Below are 19,621 nucleotides of genomic sequence, written 5' to 3'. Positions count from 1 at the left end.
CCTTCACAGCTGCCATGTGTTTTCCACTTTTCCTTTTTCTGAATAGAAGTTTCTATCGTGGTTATGCTGTTCCTACTTCGCCATTGTATAAGGTATGCAAGGGAAGAAATGTAACTTGCCTTTTAGTCTGTAGGTCACCAGACCACTGAGTTTGGACTCAGTGGAAAGGACAGAGGCTCACCCAGAGACCTTGGATGCAAGAGCTATATGGGACTCTGTGGATGTCTGCATTAGAGATGCAGATGTGTTACGTGTGGGAAGAAGGATTTTATGTGCAGAAACAAGTGGGTATTTGGATGGATAAAGACAGATACATGCATAATATTTGCAGAGACTGAAGCAGTAATACAAATGGAGACATCATACCTAGATTTCAAAAAAAACTTTAAATAAAGATGTTTGTGGTAGATTGTTTCTCACACGGACACAACAGTTCCTCCCATCCTGCATGCCATTTTGCAATATGACTGTCATCTTCCAATTAAGAGGTTGAATTTATCTGCCTCCCTTTGATCTGTGCTGGTCCCATGACTTGCTTTGGGCATTAGAATATGGTGGAAGTGTGATTTCTGGGTCTAGGCCTTAAGAGGCCTTCCAGCTTCCCATTTTCACCTTCTTGGAAGTCAGCTGCCACGTGAAGAAGCTCATAATAGACTCTTTGATGACAAGAAAATACATGAAAAGAGAGGTCATATGGAAAAGAAACAAGATGTACCAGCTAGCAGCCAGCACCAAAGCTCCAAACACATATGTGAAGCATCTTGGGTCCTCCAGCCCCAGCCTACACCTTGTGGAACTTGCTCACAGGAACCAGAAAATGACTATTGTTTTAAACCACAAAGTTTTGACATAGTTTGTTACATAGCCATAGATAACTGATGCCATCTTCCTACTTTGGCAAATACACCTACATAACGAGCTCAAAAGCTAGATTCAATTTTAGATTTTTCTAACTCCTCTGAGTTCTGCACTGGGATTATCCAGTGCCGGGCAAGCTGGCTCATACTCTCCCATTCTCTTCTGCGCTCCAGCTCTGTCTATTCAAGAGGCTTCGTACACATAGGAGATTCCCAGCCTGCTCGCCCACGCTACCTTCATACTCCTGAAGAGCGCGTAGCTCACTCGCGTGAGGCCCTAGAAGCAGGCCTGGGGCTGTTCAGACAGGGAAATCTGAAGTCTTGGGTAGCCAGGTTTAGATGGAGGACATGATTCTGGTTAGGGAAATCCTCTTGGCTCTGCGGGCTCCTCACCCCACATGGAGCAGCGTGACCAGAGGAGAGTCAGAGCAAAACCTACTAAAGCATTTGCCTGGTTTCAAAAGAATCACTGGCCAGTAGATCTGAATATTTCAGAGATGACTTTACGTCTCTCAGTATTTGTTCTACCCTTCTCTCATTCTTATACAACAATAGACTTTTTCATGACTACATGGTCACCCAGCCAAAGGCTACATTTCCTAGCCCCCTTTGCAGCTAGGTATGACAATGTGACTAAGTACGCTGAGGTGATGTGTGCAAATTATGGATTATGCCATCAAGGTGAAGGAGCACACACTTCCCTTCCTCCTTCCCCTTTTGCTGCTGGCTGGAACGTGAATGTAATGGCAGGAATGGGAGCAGTCATCTTGGACCACTAGTTGGATCACTAGAGTCACTAGTTAGAAGGCGACATTGTCCCTAATGATTTCTGAGCCACTCTATCAGCCTTAACATACCTGACTAGATTTTTCTATAAGAGAGATAAAAATTCTTTCTTTTTTAATCCAATGTTATTTTAGCTTAAATCTGTATCCTACTATGGAATCATCTTTGTAATTATACCACTTAATTAAATTCTGCATTAATTGAAAATATGAGTGTGAAAAGAAAGTCATTGTTATATGCAAATTAAGGTAAATGCTTTGGAAAGGCTCCATAAAGTCTAGGACAAAAAAGAAGAAAAAAGCCATTGAATTAGGTGAGAGTGAAATTTCTATAAAAAATGATGGGAGATTAGGGAATCATAAAAATAGAAGATGCTTCTGCACTCAGCCTCTCAAGACTCTGTAAATTTCTTCTAATTATTAAAGATACTGAAACTGGAAAATTTTAAAAGATGCATTATATGTATGGTCTATTCACAAAAGATGAGGCAGAACTGTAAGCACTGGACATATTCTCACAGAAAAATGCGTGAAAGCATTTTGTAAAATACTTTCATAATAAAGCTGATTTCTATTTGTTAAATGCCCAGGTGGTAAGTCCTAGCACTTTATTCACCTATTTTATCAGATAGCTCTAGTCTGATGTATTTATTGCCATTTAATATAACTTGGAACTTCCACTCTGTTTAAAAATTTGAAAGAGGAAATCTCTCATCTTCCACAATTAGGAACAAAGCTAATGTAATTCCTCCACTGTTTCCTTTTTCACTCTGACCGCGTATTTTTCTCATTTTATCTTTAACTATTCCCATTCAATTCTCTAACCCTTCCTGAATTTGATATATATAAATAATCTCTAATCGTTGCCTTTAGAGTATCAGGAGATAGACCCTCAATTCCCTTTTGCTTCTCCTAATTTCTGGCGGCATTTAACCAATAACATTTTATAGACACTATTCTCTATATCAGGGTATTAAAACTTTTAAAATCTTGTTTTTCTTCAAGACGCACAGAACCCTCAAGGATGTGACACAGGAATTCCTGAGCACATACCAGAAATATGAATAATCTAAGGTGGCATTTTCTGGAGAGAAAATAAAAACATTTTGAGTTGGAAAATAATTCCTTTCAAAAATAAAAGCTGTCTTTTCCTTAAGGCCAAAGAGGTCTTTCAAAAATGTGTTTTGAAATACTTTTCAGGTTTTTTTAGCAGGCAGTTTTTGCTATTTTAAAACAAAATCCCTTCCTATATTTGTAGCGAACACTCACAGTTGTCACCAGTTTCTTTTGTGAATTTGACTAACATCTGGTGGATTTATTTACTTTGATGAATTTACACGTGTTTTGATCCCCGTTATAGAGATTCACCCACAAATATTGCCTGCTTCTGCTCCTGATCCCTGGTCTCATGCAGAGTAAGTCTGATTTACTCCCTTTCTGGTGTGTTCCGAAATCCAGGGACAAATACATTCCTGCTCAAAACTCTGAAATACTAAGTTACATCCCCAAAGCTATTTCTTATTTTGGGGTAGAGCAGAAGGAGAATCACAGAAAATAACCAGGTAAAAGAATTGAGAATGTATTGATTTAAATCCCTAAGATAACCTTCCTGCAACTACATTTCTTCAGTCCTTCCCGACATCCAGTTCTTATTTCTTTCACATACATTTTTATTTGTGACAAGCGGTTCAACATATTGATTAAGGGCATAAGTTCTAGGGTCAGACCATCTGGTTATAAATCCTCGATCCATCATTTGCTACCTGTGAGATGTTGAGTGCATTACTTAATTGTTCCAATCCTGAGTAAATGGCATGATAATAACCACCTCTCACCTATTTTGTATAAATTAGAAAATATGTGTAAGAAGTTTCCCTTGGCACCTAAAATGCAGTAAGTGTTCAGTGAATGCCAGCTTTTTTATATTATGGAGAAAAAAAGATAATTCAGAAGCTCTTAATTAATCCTAAAGGTTATTCAGAAAAAAGTGATTGTAACAAAATGGCATATAAAAGGTGATTATAATAATGCCAATTCAGAGGCATATATAAATGTTTGGAGAGAGGGAGAAAAAACAATAGTTACTATGATGAGGCCACAAGTAAATTAATTTTTTTAATGATAATGTTTTAAAGTTCATTTTATCATACCAAACAAGTGTTTGGAACCCAATTTTCCACTGTATGACTCAATAACATGTTTACTTATTAAATTATCTGACTCATTTTTCTTGGTACAACACCACAAATAAGCGAAAGAAGAGATAAGTGGGAAAATCTAATGAGAAATCTCATTCCCAGGGTTTATTTAGATCCTACCATTGGTCTGTGCTTGGTGTCCGTTTAGAAAAAATACCATATTATTTAGAAAAATACGACATTAGGCAATAAATGAGTGTTTAGAAAGAAAAAACATGCAAATAAAGACGTGGTGACTAAGAACAGAACAGAGAAAAGGAAAGAGAGCTCTTCATCCTGATGTGTTTAACATCCCCCCAGGGGTTGGCATAGATCCCGAAAAACATTAATCTAAGCTTTTTCAAGACAGGGGCTGTCACACCCTCTTCCGATCTCCCTCCCTACTTCACAGAAACCTGCCTGGGTGTTCCTGAGGAGAATCACGCTCCTAGAAGGCTGAGGAAGTTCTCCGCTCACTTGGGGAGTAGTAAGGTTGTATTTTAAAGGACAATATGTTAACTTTTCTTCCATAAGCACTCAAAAAAGTGGAATATTATTAAATGATCCTACATGAAGAACTAGGTTAATAAGAACGGTAGACTAGGAAAGCCTTACATATTAAGAATACTAAACTTCAGAATCTAATAATTTCAACGGAACTAAGTTCCAAGATATATTATTTTAAAGTTTTAACATTGGTTTCACATTTTTAAATGAGTCCACTTGATAAATTAATAGTTCAAACAGAGTTACAGAACGTTGATAGTATTTAAAGAAATACACACTTTCAGTCACCTCCTATATATTAAAAAGCATCATTATAAATGTAAAACAATGAAGAACATCCTTGAAAATCACATTTAGTTATAAATGAAAGTCTCTGTAAGACTCAAGACTTTAACTACAATTATAGTGAACCTGTAACTTTGAGAAAAGACAAGCAAAGACTTAAAAAAATAAGTTCATATTTTAGGATTGTGAATAAATAAAATAAATGGAATATATCTAGGCATTAGTATATATTTAATCTAAATATCTACACCCACTTCTATTGCTAACATAGAGTGCTTACCACAAATGGACTAATGCATTTTGCTTTTAGTGAGAGTAGGAACCAGAAAGATTTGGAAATAAGACTTCAGTTAAATAGAAAAATATAACTAATCAGAATGCCTCAATTGCCAGTCTTCTTCTGAAGGCTCAATTTATCTAATGGTGTATGATCACCATGGAAACAGAATTCCTTTTTATATTTTCCCCTATTAATTTGGAAGTGTCTGAAAACATTTAAGCCATTTACAGAGACATGAGGCTCTCAGCTGATGAAAACTAAAATGCTGCTGTAAGGAAAATAAAGCCCAAAGCCCAAAACCTTTGATGGTTAGCTAACAGAACCTAAAACAATATCAGAGAAACAAATAATTACCTATAGAGCTAGGAAGTCATTATTGAATTATTATTGAGTTAATATTCCATTAATATTAACATTATTGAAGTAATTATTCAAAACATGTAAAGCAATGAAAGAAAGGACTAGTAAATAAAACAGCAAGAAGACTGAGATCAGGGGCTTAGCTTTGTTGTTAAAGTCATCCACTTGATTCCTCAGGTCCAGTTTACATCAGATTGTTATTATTCTATTCGCTGTAGTTACTTGCCAAGGAGTGAGGTTTACCGAATGATTCCTAAACGCACATTTAAAGTGCAGTGGTTTTCTCCTGCTTCCTCCAAAAGAAGGATGATTTCTGACACATCCTTCTTTCTTTGAATATCTTCCATTAAACTTAAAGTGCTTGCCTTCTCCTCTGTTCATCAAAATTTTCTGACAAATATACCGTCTTTGTCACACATTCCAATTAATTCAGTCACCGTGCCTAGAAAAGTAGGTTACTGAGCCACCTAATCTCACGAGACAGACTTCACTATATACTTTTCTCCTGCACATTAATAAGGTCACTCTTCTAAACAAATTCTTTTCTTATTTTCTACTTCGTGATATCCATATAGACATGTCTTTGATTATGGGGTTACTTTTGCTTTTGAGCATTAAAAATTTCAAGAAAAGGTGCTAAGAGAAAAGTAATTCTGCATTCAATACTCTAAAATAGGCTTGGCGGAATTCATCATTAAAAAGAAACTTTAATTGATGATTTAAATATTAAAATGATTTCCTACCCATAATTAACAATGAAGCTTTAATATTTTACAGAAGTTGTAGAAATTCTAAAGAACAGACTAAAAGCATAGATATTACATGTCCAGAATATAAATTACCAAAAGGAGGAATCGTGTCTTCCTGAGTAGTTCACAGCCCAACTAGACAAATGCTAGTTGTGCCTTAGATTTAGCTGTTTAGTATCTCTGTTGATTAATTGAAATTAATACTATTTAGCTTAAATTAAAGGGAGGGGTGAATTATGATAAAATGAAATAGTCATGGGTGTACTTCACCTTAATATCTATAGATGGTGCCAATATGACATTTAAAATCTCCTAGAAGTAACCTAAAATTCTAATGAATGTGTTTAAATTTCTTCATCTTCACTGGTTTGAAAAATTCAGGCTATAATCAACTAAATACGATTTTCGTTCTTTATCACTGAGTCACGCTTATTTATTCTATTAGATTTCATGAGCTTCAGTCACCTTCTGTATTAAGAACCCACAAATGGATTCTTACAAGGCTCAGCAAAAGAACTCCAAAGACTAGCAAACCCCCCCAAAATTAATTAATCACAATTTTACCCATTTATTATGTCTTTCCCCACACACGAACCAAAGTAAAAAAATCTTACATCCTATTTTTATACAGCCCAATAAGAATAGAGCCTAAATGCTGAGGTATCTTTGAAGATTAACTCTTTTTCTTGATAAGGACACTGAATCCCAAGGTGGTTATAATGTTCCCATCGTCTCTCAGCTGATTTACAGCAGAAACAGAATTAAAACTCACATTCCTTAATCCCAACCCACCGTCCATGCAGCATCCTAAGTAGTCTTATTTGAGTATCTTTCTCTCTCTCTCTCTTTTTTTTTTAATAACAACCTTTGGAAATCTTCCTTAATTCTTCCCTCTTTAAAAACACCATAGTTGTAACTTCCTGGCTTGGACAATCCTAGCCAATACCTGAATTGTTTTAGGAAACAACTTCAAAAAGTCAAAAGCTAATCCGTTCCCAAATGGCTTATATAATTATTTTCTTAAAAGAAATATCTCTAAATCCCATGGTGCTAGTGTAGAGAAGCCTACTCTGTTCTTTGTTAACCTAGATAAAACTAATATAATGAGGGAAAGAAAGTGACCACACAGCAACCATGTATATTAGAGTCTTGCTTTAAATGTGCTAACATTCCCAACAAGCATACAGAATAGCTCAAATGTTATTGTCTATATTAAACAATCTATCAGTTGACACCTCATTTTCCATAATTAGAGCACATGGTAAAAAAAAGAAAAAAGCATCATGTGTTCTGCACACAAATTTACAACCTTTCATCCGCCGTTACAAACAGTCTCACAAAGAGCAAAGACCCGAGTATTGATTCTTGTAGCCGTATAATCTCATGCTGTTATTTCTTAGTCTCTCACAAATGTAGCTCAGACTTAGTTCCCCTCTCATAAATTCAACGATTTTTAACTATAGCCTGCTTCTTTGAGGACTTTCTACTCCATTATTTCATTCAGGAATTTTTTATCCACTTTTCCCCAAAAACCATATAAATAATTCCTTCACACATGAAGAGAGAGAGAGAGGAAGAGGGAGACGCTCCTTCCATTAGGGGAATGAAATACAATAGAATGCCATCAATTATTAACACTATATTAAAGGAAGATAGTGGTCACGGTTTTCAAAATATTCCCTGAAAGATAGAGAGTTCTGTTCCAAACTGATCAATCTGACTGATTCTTAGATATTTTCAGATACGTCCTTGTGATCCAAACACCCCTTATACAACACTTATTTGTTGTTACTTACCTAAGTGAAGACTATTATGACAAAAATAAAATATACAGTTATGTTTGAACAGTGTACCTTACACATCTTGTCAAAAAAGTCTTTATGAGCTTGAAACTTAAATTGTTTTGAAGGTGATTTGTATTACACATTTAATAACTGACATTAGATCAAAGTCAATAAAACAATTTTCAGCATAAATAGTTTTTATCTCGGAAACTGGACAGTTTCACTTGAAAAAAAAATTGTCCACTTAACCGATAGTCTTCATTTTCACTCATCTTCTCATTTGGGGAGATGGTTACAGCAGCTTTCTTTTTCAGCCTCTATCAGCTTTCTTTTTACTATATAAGCAGACAGAAAAAAGAAAACTTCAATAGTAAAACTAATGGCACGACAGAAACCCTAGAAATCAGGAAATAGAGCAAAGCTTGTCATCTATGTTGCCAGCCGCCTTGAAGTAGGATAGCCCCTTATTAGCTGTAATGTCTGGGTCCAACAGAATGAAACTAAAATTCTATCCTGCTTTCTTTAGAAGTGATTAGTGGACGTTTTGTTAATAAGTGCTGTACGTAGACCACTTTGGAAACATTTACTAGATACTTCAAGGAATCCTTAAATAAAATATAAGTTCTTTATCTGTATGGAAGTTAAATGACTTTATTCCACTGTGACTATGAAGAACTAGTAAGTACTTTTAATGAAAATTTCATTGATAAGAGGGCATGGAAAAGAATATTCCTTTTTTGCTTCTGTCATCTATTTTGAATTGTTGGTTCACAAAAAAAGTTGAAGAAAGTGGATTGCCATTCAGACAGCAAGAGAGTAATTTGCCCTTCTGTCTACAGAACAGCAGTGGGTATGAGCTGCAGCCATTTTCTCTGTTTTAAAACCTTATTACATTTTCTGGTAAGGGATACAAATTTTTTTTTTGTTTTCCTGAAAAGACTGGTCAAAAGTAAATTGTGTGAATTGTAAACTGCTACGAGACTACTAGGTAACTATTTTATCTAAATCTCCAATAATCTCAGTTTTTCACTTGCTAAATTTTAGCTACTATATATAGCTTAGAAAAATTAGATGCTGAAAAGTTTGGAGAAAGTGTTTTGGAACAGTAGCATGGCACTAGTATGTGCTATAATAATATATTTTTCCTCTTTAGAAAATAGAGAATATATGGATATTAGAATAATGTTTCTCAAACTTTAATGAATATAAGAATCATCTGGGATGCTGGTTAAAAAAACAAATTTATACTCAGATGCAGTGAATCAGTCTTGGGAGGCAGGAAATAAACCTGGTACAGATGATCCAAAACAACTTTTTATTTTATTTAATTTTATTTATTTAATTTTGGTGAGGAAGATTGGCCCTGAGCTAACATCTGTTACCAATCTTCCTCTTTTTGCTTGAGGAAAATTGTTGCTGAGCTAACATATGTGCTAATCTTCCTCTATTTTGTATGTGGGACACTGCCACGGCATGGCTTGGTGAGCAGAGTTTAGGTCCACACCCGGGAGACAAATCCACAAATCGTGGGCCACTGGAGCAGAGCACGCAAACCCAACCACTACGCCACCAGGCTGGCCCCCAATGACTTTTTAAATTCTAATCCCTAACCTTTCTGCTGTCAAGAAGCTACAGAGATAGGCTAATAATATCTTTTTTTTTCTGCTTTTCTTCTCCCCAAATCCCTCCAGTATATAGTTGTATAGTTTAGTTGTGGGTCCTTCCAGGTGTGGCATGTGGGACGCCGCCTCACCGTGGCCTGATGAGCCATGCCATGTCCGCACCCAGGATTTGAACCAGCGACAACCTGGGCCACTGCAGCAGAGCACGAGAACTTAACCACTCGGCCACAGGGCTGGCCCCTGCTAATAATATCTTTAGCAGCCACGTTCAGTGGTTCCACAACCCTGATGCCCTGTTAATGTACCAGGGACTCTTGGAGACCACTGTCCAGTCCAACTGAATCAGGCTACCCAGAGATGAATCCGATGCACAGCCTGTTCTATGTGTCCCCAGCTCAGAGGAGACTGCTGAGGACTGAGAAGAGTAACAGAGATCTTGATGCCATGTTCTCCTGAAATGCTGAATGTGAAATCCCAGAAATATCTACCAGTAAAATAGGGTAAGAAACAATCTACAGTGCAGGGATAAGACTAAAGATAGGCAAAAGAGAATTGACATCACCTAAAAATGTTAAAGTGGTACTAAAATATACCTATGGGTTTTCTTCTTAAAAAGGTGAAAGCTGTCATTTCTTATTTGTATTGACATAAACAGGCATATAGGTGAGTGGACTTCAGCATATCTCAGTGCATTGGCGTAAAGTGTGCTCATCTGTGTAACCACCTTCCACACCAAAACCAGACAGTCATCGATGACCCTCATCATTCTCCCTTCTTGTCAGTTTACCATCAAGGGAAACAATTATCCTGACTTTAAAAAAAAAAATTCTGGTTTTCATGCTTATGTAAATGGAATCATACAATATGCACTCTATTACAAGCTTCTTTCCTTCAACATTATGTTCATGAAATTCAACTATGTTGTTGCTGAAGATGTAGATCACTCATTCGCATTTCTATTTAGTTCTCGCTCTGTGTCTATTCACCTATTCTATTATTGATTGACATTTTGGTTATGCACAGTTTTTTATTGCTATGAAGTTTCACTATGAACATTCTAGTATATGCATTTTGAAAAATATAATATGCACAATTTTTATTAAATAAACCTAAGGATTGACTTACTTATTGCTAAAATTCTCGTAGGTTCCAAAGTTGTACCAATTCACAGTTCCACCAGCAGTGTATGAGTTCCAGTTTCTCCAGGGCTTCTCAAACATTTCTTTTTTATTTCAGTCATGTTAGTAGTTGTGAAATATTATCATATCATATCCTGGATTAATTTATCTTTCTCTTATAGCTAATAAATTTAAATATCTATTTATAAGTTTACTGGCCATTGGGATCTCCTTATTCACGAAGTCTGTTTAACTCTTGCCCATTTTTTATTGGGTCATCTGTCTTTTTCTTGTTGGTTTATAGGGGTTCTTTATATATTGTTAACAAAAGTCTTTTTGTCATCTATATGGATTGTGAATATTTTCTCCCAGTCCATAGCTTGCCTCTTCGCTTCATTTATGGTGTCTTTTGATGAACAGAAATTCTTATATTTAACATAACATGGCTTTTCAATTCTCTTCTTTCATGCTTAATCCTTTTTATGTTCTATTTAAGATTTCTTCACCTACTCCAAAGTTATAAGAACGTAATTTTATGTTGTGCTCTAAAATTCTTCTTGTTTTATTTTGCATTTATTTTATTTTTTTAATTTATTTGCATTTTGTATTATTTCAGCAATCCACTTAAAATTGTGCTTGACTTTTGTACGTGGGGTGAAGTAGAAGCCAAGGTGCTTTTTTCTCTGTAGAGCTATCTATTAAACCCAGCACCATTTATTTAAAAGATAAAGCATTCTTTCCCACACATGCAGTGTTTCTTTTTTCCCCGTAAACTCGGTGAACCTGCATATAATGGTTTGTTTCTGAACTCTTTATTCTGTTCTCTTCTCAGTTTCTCTATCCCAGAACCAAACACACGGTTTTAGTTATGTATTATTGTGTAAGTACACTCATAAGCATCTTTTTCATGGTTATGATGCTAGTGTATTTAAATAAATTCTATGGTGGATGAGAGCATGTGGAGTGTGTGTGTTTGTGCCCAAGTGTGTGTGTTTGTTTCACATATGTACATGGCTTTATTTTTTAATTATGGACTACTAGTTTAATTATGGACTCATCAGGGTGCCAAATCATACAGTTTTAATTTTTTTAAGTGTATTTAAGGAGAAAGTAACTTTTGAGTACTGGACTTCCACATGCAAACATCTGATGTAATAGATAAATAATAGTGAGGCTAGCTATGGTAAGTTTTTCCCGACACAATGCTTATATTCTTTGCAAGGCAGACTTCTTCTTAGCCACTTAATTGATGGAGGGTGAGTGATTTGTCCCTTACAATGAATCTAGTCATAATTCTATCAAATAAAAACAAGTGGTCACACAATTGATTATACAGCTAACACTGATGGAAAAGATTTTAACTTGAAACAATGTATAAAATATTGCAATCCATTAATGATTCCGTGTTCTACCAAGTGGTCTGTCAATTCTTGTAATAAAATAAGGTAAAATTTATGAGATTATTAAGTAAAAAGACATCCAGTCTGAAGAAGCATTCTTCTGAGGGTTAGAATTTAGAAAATTAAATCAATTTTTTGAATAAATCAAGAAAGAAATCTTCTTTTAGTCAAAAAAAGAAACGGAGTGAGGAGCTGAATTAACTGTTTTGACTGCTTGCTATAATTACATTTAGTAAATAAATTGTCAATTGCTCACTTTAGTTTTTTGGGTAGACCTAGCTATAACATACTCTGGCATTTAAATGTTGACCTGGTCAGGTTCTGGAAAAAACAGACTCCGAATCAGAGAACTGAGTGCAAGGGCTTTGGGGGGAGTACTCTTGGGAGCAATACCTTCGATGCAGTGTGAGAAGCAGGTGTAGGCAAAGGGAGCACTTATCCTTGCTCAAAGGTCTTGGTCACTCCCATAGGGAGCTCTGAAGCTAAGATGGCACTTCAGAGCTGTCCTCAATCAATAGAAGGGCCTGGGCTTTTGTCCCTGTGCATAGACCAGTGACTGGATATGGAATGCCCCTAGAAAGGGGGTGTAACCATGGCCAAGGCAGTTTCTTTAGTTGAGGGCAATTTCACAGGAGGGATTCAGCTCAGCCATCAGCAGGCAACACTCCCAGCAGGTAGGGAGATGAAAGCCTCATCCCAGGTGCACTCTGGGTAGTGAACTCCAGCACCCACTACAGTTCAGCATTGTACCTTTTGGATCCACGTGCTTTATATAAGTTTGCTCCAGATACAGTTCCTCCAAGATTCTGATTGGTCTCATTTCCTGAAGAATCTTATAAGAAAAAGGATAGTGGGACAAACTACAGTCCCCATGGCTGCAACTAGTCTCAGGGCTGATTAACAATCATCCTTTCCCTCCTGTACTATCAACTCCAGGTTAACCACACCTTCAAGCAAGTACCTCTGCTGATCTGGCTGGCTTATCTGGTGGGATGATTGAGACTTTCAGCCTTTTAGGCGTCTGAATTCCTAGAAAACGTGTTCTCTCAGGTCATGGCTGCTGAACATGTCCACTTACTGTCAAAATTTGACAGGGGACAACCAATAGGCACCCCAGTGGATCACCTGGATCCAAATTATATTCTCTCCTGACTCCATTGTGGAACAACCACCATACCTCTTCCTGACTATCAAGTCAATTTCCCCTACCAATCTAGTTAAAAGGACACCTAAAGTGATTGGGTACCAACCTTAGCTAAAAGTGTAATGAGACTCTTGCTGTGCGCCCTGGGAAAGCTTTCCCCCTCTGGGAACCAAAATCTCTAGAACCACATAATCTAGAGGTGCAGTGACAGAAAGCACAAATTTCCCAAGTGGATCACTGAGATGGTGGTGAGAGGGTCCAATCCTGCTTCCGCCAACTGGTTCCAAGATCCATGTATCCTACCCAGTGGGGACATGTGGCCATTCATTTAGAGTATATCTTGCATCTAAGAGGATGGCACCTTATCTTTCCAAGGTATCGTCTCTAAGCTGATGCAAAAACTATGCCTTCAAAAGCCATTTCTAGGGGTGGGAATGGACAGTGACTGTGAGTATTAGATTTCTTTTTGGGGTCATAAAAATACTCTAAATTAGATTGTGGTCAGGTTGTACAATCTGTAAATATGCTAAAATACATTGAACTGTACACTTAAAATGAGTGAATTTAATAGTATGTAAATTATATCTCAATATAACTTTTTTAAGGCAGTTTTTTTTTGTTTGAGGAAGGTTAACCCTGAACTAACATCTGCTGCCAATCCTCCTCTTTTTTGCTGAGGAAGACTGGCCCTGGGCTAATATCCATGCCCATCTTACTCTACTTTATATGTGGGATGCCTGCTACATGCCCATCTTCTTCTACTTTATATGTGGGACGCCTGCCACAGCATGGCTTGATGAGCAGTGGGTAGGTCCGCACCTAGGATCCAAACTGGCGAACCCAGGGCCACCAAAGCAGAACATGCGAACTTAACCACTGAGCCACTGGGCTGGCCCCATTTAAGGCAGTTTTTATCACTCTACCCGGCCATCTGCTTCTCTGTGGCACAGTATATGATAGAGCCAGTGAATTCCACATTCATATTTCCACTGCCACACTTCCTTAGCCGTAAAGTGCATCCATTGGATATTATGCTAGATCTTGTGTTTTGAATCAAGCACTCTGTCCATTCCCAGATAGCAATCCCAGCTTAAGCCCTGCACACAGGAAAGACAGAGCACAATTGTCTATTTCTGTCACAGTGATTCTCTCCCCTTCCAGGATAAACAGGTCCAATGTATTTAGTTGCTACCAAGTAGTTAGTAGGTGTTCCAGAAGATGGTGCCATATCAGGGGCTCACTATCGTTCTCTGTTTCTAGCAGGTTGTACAATCAACAGTAGCAGGGGCTAGATTAGTAAGTGGGAGGCCATGCTGTTGAGCCCCTGCATAGCTTCTATCCCTGCTGCCATGGTTATGCTGCTAAGGTATTACATTGTGTTAGCACTTCTTTGTCTACGGCAGAAGCTGACCAATTCGCCTACTTGATTGTTCAGTCCTTCTTCCATGATGGACAATGGATGTCAATGTTTGATACAAAGATCTTCACAATTTATGCCTATAGACCTGTGAGGTCCTTTAGGTCCATCCACATGCTTTCAGCTCAAATCTCATCCAATCTTTCTTCTTCGATGCCCCTGACCAACCAGTCAAGACATCCCCATTGTCCGTGAATCCATATATATTTTTATCTCAGGCCTTAGATTTCCTCGGCCTCTGTCTACTGGATTTCCTACTCCCCCACTGTTTCTCAGGGTCCCCCCAAGTGGGTTTGTAATGCAATAGTAATACATTACCAGCTTGCATAACATGAGTCAACCCATCCATGAACCAAGTTTCACCTTTTTCCTCCTTTGTAAGCGGTCATAAACCCTTTACCCTCCATAGCAGCTATGGTAGTTAAGTGAGGGAGAGGCACTCATGGGACAGCAGTGGATTTCATGGAAGGAGAAGCTTGCACCACCTGTTCATGTAGCTTACTTGTATTTTCTTGCCCTGCTCATGACTGATCCAAGATGTACCATTTCCATCTTATGATGAACTTATCTGATCTGGTGGTTGTGACAGAAGCTAGCTCATGATGAGAAGTTCTGACCACAGGGCCACTTGGTCTCCCCTTGTCAGAAGCTCTGTCTCTACTAGGGTCCAGTGACACAATAGGAACTATTTCTTGGATTTTTATATAGCATGGCCTTGCTCCAGAAACCCTGGGGGTCTACATTGCAATTATAATACTGTTTCTAGCCCGTCAACTTCACACAGCATCTTTTCCTACCACAGATGCCTCTGATGACGCAGGATCTGGCAGGTCATATGGCCCAGGTAACAAGGCTTCTTATACTTCTACCTGGACCTACTACCAAATCCTTCTGTACTCTAGGCCCCACTCAAATCTGGTAGTGTTTGTGTCACTCAGTAAAGCCATCAGAAGAATACTCCCAAGTGTGAAATATACTGCCTCCAGAGAAACATATAACCTTTTTTAAAATTCCATTGGTGTACATTTATATGTACCTGGAGTATATTGAGCCGAAAAGGCACCTCTCTTCCATCACTTTCCATCCAGATGCTAAGCCATCCACAACAAGAGACTGAGCTGCAGAAGAGAGAGGTGTGTGTGCACATACCCCAGCTTGTGTGTGTCTGAGTGTATGACCTATCAAGAACAGCCACTGAATTTGGATTTAGCCAGGATCTTAAAGGCAAATTTGGTCAAACACCTCATTCTGAAGATGATGAATTACATTAAAAGAACTTCAGATATCTACTCCCAAGTCACCTGATTAGCTTGTGGCTGAGCTGAAACAGAATTTAGATTCTTAGGGGCTGGCCCCATGGCCTAGTGGTTAAGTTGGTGCGCTCCGCTGCGGCGGCCCAGTGTTTCGTTGGTTCAAATCCTGGGTGCGGACATGGCACTGCTCATCAAACCACACTGAGGCAGCATCCCACATACCACAATTAGAAGGACCCGCAATGAAGAATATACACCTATGTACTAGGAGGCTTTGGGGAGAAAAAAGAAAAAAATAAACTCTTTAACAACAAAAAAAAAGAATTTAGGTTCTTAGGCGCCAGGGAACTCTCAGAACTTCTGCAGATTTCAGTCTGCCCAGTAAGGGAGCTCCCCAAATAACACAGTAGGAAAAATATTCCTACTTTTCTTGAATTGATATTTGGCCTTAAGACTATATATTTCCTTGTTTCTTCTTTAACATACCCCTCCCCCAAGCCTCCAGCCTGTTTGTTGAACCCAGTATCAGTGCCCCCATTTATCCCTTTTCTAGGTGAGCCCTGTTCAACAACCACCTGCTAAGTTGCCTCTACCAGGTCTTTAATCCCCTCCACAGCAGCAGTGTCTGCCAACTCTCCCCTTCCTGTCCAAACCCTATGCCGGCCTCTGATGCAGGAACTTTGTATTCACGATGGGCTACACTGGCAGAGCAGTAAGCTCTAGGAGGCGGTCATTGATGTGCTCTTTTCTCCCCCATTTATTTTTCTGGTGACCCTCAACCTATCTGGGCAGGTAGACAAGAGGGCACCCATTGTTTGAGAACTGTGAGTGAGCAAACTGGAAAACAAAATATCCAAAGTCTTGGTTTTTAAAATCAAAACCTGAGTTCTCAAGGAAATTCTGGAAAGATGATGACCTGAACAAGACTCTTTTTATTTCTGGCACCAGCTCCAAGTTATCTGCCCAATTACAAAAACTGGTTGAGTCCCCGGGAATCTGGGAGGAAATGAAGCTGTAGGCTCTGAGGAACTCCCTAAGGAGAAAATTGGAGTAGTGGTCCCCTCTGCAGCAGCCCTCTGATGACTCAGTGAACACCTCAAGCAAAGTTCTGAAACCTCAAGGTGAGGATCACAAAGAAACAGACCCCTGAATCAGCTTACCTCACAGAGACTTGCGGGTGGGTTCATTCAGCAGTGGGTGGGCCGATCCTTTGCTTCTCCTAAGGCTAAGAAGGTACGCGAAGATTGGGCAACGGGGCAACTCCTCAGCAGACCCCATGCCACTGGTGCATGGCAGAAGGTCATTTCACCTCTCACTTCCTGTAGGACCTTCACCACTTACAGTTTGACAACCAAAGAGCCAACAAATTAAAAATAACAATCCAATAAATGAGCTAGCAGTCAGAGTGTGCTAGAGTCAGAATAAACAGAACACATGGCCAGCGTACTCAACTGCCAAGGGAGACAGGTGGCAACTTTAACAGAAAAATTATAAAAGCACTTAAAGAGTTCAAGTACAACATCCCTAGAGAAGCCATCAATCACAAGTTGGACCTGTTAGAACACGGCCCAGAATTTCACTGAAAGGGCAGGACCCTCAGCAATCCCTTTGCTGCATTTTCGGGTCTTGGACAACTTTTCCTAAGAAAAGAAAGAAATCTAAATTAGGATGGAAGGAATAAAATAAAGTATATCAGTCATTACACTAAATAGATTGAATCACTCATTGAAATCAGACTATCAAAGAGTATCAAATATCTCATGCTAGGCATAGTTGTACACCCAAAAAAGGCACCTAATACAAGGTCTTTTAAAAATGATTGAAAACAGAAAGTCAGGCAAATACTTACCAGGCAAACGAAAAGAGAAGGAAAGCAGGCATGGTAATATGAATACCAAATATGGTATCATTTAAACTGCTAAAAATCTTTTCAGAAAATTTAGATAGGAGTATATGTCAGTTTTATTTCAAGCTTCCTGCAAGGAAGGAAACTAAAACAGGCCAATTAAAACATTTCTTACTTGGTACAGACATTACTTCAAGAGTAAGAGGGATGGGCAGTTAGTTAGATAAAATAGAAAAGAAACTGTGAAAAGAAAAGAATACGGTTGAGGATTATTAGACTCCTGATGGACAGTCAGCTGCACCGATGAGTAATTAGTTTTCAAGAAGGGCTCTTAATCCTATTAAAATATGTCAGAAAATTGTGTAAGCATTTTGTCAGGAATGTGAATTTCTTTCCAGAAAGATAGTTTGAATTATCTTACATGGACTACATTTGGTACAATTTTCCTCTTGCAAAGATTAAAAGCAGTAATCAGGAAAAAGAGAAACATGAGGTAATAATAACAAATACAATTGGTTTTAAATTTGTAAGGACCATAAAACAGAGAATCTAAATATATTGTTTTAAGTAAGAAAATAAATGTATAGTGATCAACTTCAATATACTCTTTTCAGAACTGAACAAATCTAGCAGAAAATAAAAACAAGTAATGTCATGTAGAATGTAATAATTCTATCAATAAACTTGACTTAATATAGAGAATTTTTCATCCTTTGAACAGAGAATATGCATTTTTCATATATCCACGGAATATTTATGAAAACAAACATGTACGTCCATAAAGATGAAAGGCTTTAATCGAAGTGTAATACAGAAAAATTGGAAAGGATATTTATCAGACAGTACTATTTTATTCTGCCTTCCACAACAATCCCCCCTCTAGCAGATTAAGATCCCAAGAGCTAAAGAGAAAGAAGAACCTTAGGGAAAAAACAAAGACTTAAGAATTTTGTTTCTGTACTCTGCAGACTACCACCAGCTAAACAAGACGTGAGACCAGGAAGGGGTACTGATCAGTAATGGATGTGGCCTGTCCCAGAGAAGAGCTCACCTGCCTCGCCCGTTCATCTGGAAATTCAGAGTTGACAGCCTCACAGTGTCATTAGTTCCCTGCGGCATGAAAGTCAGAGAAGGGAGACAGGTGCAAGGGGTGTCAGTAGGAGAATGAATGGCCCCTGAACAGCTTGGACCTTCCTCCCAGTAATCTCAGATATTTGCGGGAGAGGGCCCTGTAACTATGGGAAAGAATTTGAAATCTGGCTGAGAAAGAAAAAAAATCAGGCATGTCTGCAGGGATCTCTCTGACAGGAGAAAAATATTTGCATCCTTCTGAGACAAACGATGAGGAGTGGACCACCTAGATAGGAACTATTTGATTTCATGGCATGGAGGAGAACACTATTGAGGAACAGTGAAATTAGTTACTGCTCAAAGGATGCCAGCACAGAACCAACACAGATCAAGGCTGATAAGTGGGTGGCTCCTCCCAGAGAACACCTTACCAATTTTGTGTAAGACTGCCTCCCAGCACAGGCACCGCCAACAAATCATTACAACCCTAGGGAGAGAATGGATAAAAGAGAAACTGTCCTAAATTTCACTTTTTCAACATGATACAATGAAAAAAATCAACTGAATTTACAAATGTGTATTTAGATTAGTTTTTCCACATCAGGTGGAATGGGGTTTCAGAATCAGAAATACAACAGAAAAAAAAATTTAAGTTACATTTTACATACCTGTATTTATGACTTGTGAAATTCTACCTGCTATACCATATTTTTATATTTTCCACCCTGTAGCCAGATGTTCATGGGCTTTATTATGTCCTGCAATTTTGCCTGTATTCTACAGAGAGATATATTTAAATCCAATTGCATTCATTTCACCAGTTTCTGAAAAAAACCTCACCTCTTTACCAAAGATATTTATTAGGCATCATTAAGCATATGCCAGTATACTAGGCTTTAAAATCTAGTTTCTCAGAAAAGAGGAAAAGTGAAATAAATATCACAAGTATAATGAGCTCCTATTATA

Source organism: Equus asinus, chromosome 9, assembly GCF_041296235.1.
Source record: "Equus asinus isolate D_3611 breed Donkey chromosome 9, EquAss-T2T_v2, whole genome shotgun sequence".
Taxonomy (NCBI): Eukaryota; Metazoa; Chordata; class Mammalia; order Perissodactyla; family Equidae; genus Equus; species Equus asinus.
The sequence above is the reverse complement of the archived record's forward strand: the minus strand, read 5'-3'. Positions refer to the sequence as shown.